This window comes from Corvus brachyrhynchos, unplaced genomic scaffold (genome assembly GCF_000691975.1).
Source record: "Corvus brachyrhynchos isolate BGI_N302 unplaced genomic scaffold, ASM69197v1 scaffold194, whole genome shotgun sequence".
Taxonomy (NCBI): Eukaryota; Metazoa; Chordata; class Aves; order Passeriformes; family Corvidae; genus Corvus; species Corvus brachyrhynchos.
The window spans coordinates 4,224,201-4,226,364 of record NW_008237890.1 but is presented as its reverse complement, the minus strand read 5'-3'; positions in this window follow the sequence as shown (position 1 = coordinate 4,226,364).

Sequence of the window (2,164 nt, the reverse complement as noted above, 5' to 3'; positions counted from 1 at the left end):
TGGAACAATTCTTTACTGATTGCTGTTAACCCCTTCCATAAGCTACTCTGCTTTCAGAAAAGGAGGAACTATTTATTCTTAAGGACATATTGACTGTGAATTACTCAGTGTCAAGATCTATCCTCACTGAAGAAAAATTATGTAAAAAAAAAAAACCTTAGGAGATGCCAGTTGTTAAATACCTTGTGTCCTATGTGATAGCTTCTGTAATTGTGTAGCATTCCTTATGTCTTCAGGGGACTGTGAAGCTATTGCTTTTGAAGTTAGCTAATAACTCATGAAAAATATGAACTCCATCCAAATTGAAATTATTGCTAAAAGGTAAATTACATGTTGATGTTATATAGGCTGTAGACAGCTCCATCTGAGAGGGCTGGGATGGGTGAAGACTTATCTCCTACTCACCTTCCCAGCAGAGGAAAGATAGACAAACAGAGCATTTGACAAGAAGCTCCTCTTTATCCAGTAAACTTAGTCCTCTAGGGAAACAGTTATCTAGGTGCTTGGATGAGAGATAGTCAATACATGAATCCAGGAAAAAGCTTTGGTGGAAAAAAAGTCTTCATAATAGAGTGGCAGCAAAGGTATAGAGTTATTTAATAGCAATAAATACAACATAGCTGGCAAAATACAAGTAATTTCCAGCCAAAACACAAAGGAATAATTGTTCCAAAACTACAACTGGAATAGAAAAGAAATCACAGATGCTAGACTGGAACAGGAATTTTTCATTACACCAGAGTGAAATGTGGTCTGTTGAAAAAGAATAAGGACAACTTCTCTTAATTTCAGGATGGCCAAAGATTTTGCATTTAGCTAGGCTGTGGTCTTCATGAAGCTACACCATAGTTCTTGTTACCCAAATAACAACAATTTCAGAAACAAAAATACTTGTCTTTTTCAGTTGGCATCACCCTAACTCAAACTCCTTAGTACGTTATCCCTCAACATACTCCTCAGTGGGATCTGTTCTGTCGCCTTCTGCCTGCTTTGTGCTTCCTGTACTTCAATCACATTTTCTGATTGCATGTCTGTAAGGACGTTCTCTGTCTCTAGCTGATCATGCTCCTTTTTCATGTTGTTGGACTCCATAAGACTTTGATGATGTGATTAGTGCTGCAAATCCCCCAGTCGTTAATGACAAACATAGTGTTCTTCTTTTGAGACAAATTCTACTTAGAAGTATATGCCAGTTCCGTGTATGTTTGCTGGAAACATAAAAACATCTTGTGGCAATTTTTCCCCTGGCCCCACCTTGTCTTTCCATGCCCTCAACAATATGATGCCCTAATTGAAAGTGTAGATTTATTTACCTATGAAAATTGAGTTTTCCTTTGGGGAAATAGGAACTGGATGCAAGTTGAGCTTCATAGAACATCACAAATATTTTGCTTTCTTTTCAAAATAATAAAATGCAGGGTGGAAGAGTTGGGGGGTGGAAATGAAGCTATGCAAAGATGTGTCCTTCACAGAGATGCCAAGTTTTCTGAGGTATGTGGTAAAGGATCAGACATAGAACTACCAGGAACTCGTGGAGTAAGGTTTAAAATGACCCACTACTTCTGTGTTTATTTTCAGAGTGTTCATAGGTGTTACAGTGGGGATACTGTAACACGATGTATCAAACAACAAAGCCCATGGAAAAGAAATATATATGGACCGATTCTTGGTAGATGTTTCAGAGATGTTTATTTCTCCAGCCACGTGGCCGGGATCTGCCCAGGAACTGCTCAGTCACGGGACCGGAGGGTCCTTCTGCCCGTGCAGGGAACACAAACCAACCAATGGGGAACGAGGCTGAGCAGGGGCAGGGAAACCCCATCTCTGTCCCCTCAGGGCCCCTCTCCCAGGGCTACATGGCAGGGGGGGAGACCCCAACACTTCACCCGTTTATTTTTAACAAAAGAGATTTAAAACTTAACATTGAAAACAACTGGATAAACATAACAAGAACAGTTTTAAAACAAAATAAGCCACCCTCCCGAGTCTTTAAATGTCCAAACAGATTCTCTGGAACATCTTAAGGCTGACAGAAGGGTGACAGGACTCTCCAGGCATGCTTTGTGGGGAAACTGAGGCAGGAGAGGATTTAATTTCTTCCCTCCCCCTTTTCATCCCCCCCTTGGCATCGGAGAGGAGTTGTAGGGGAAGAGAATTGTATAGG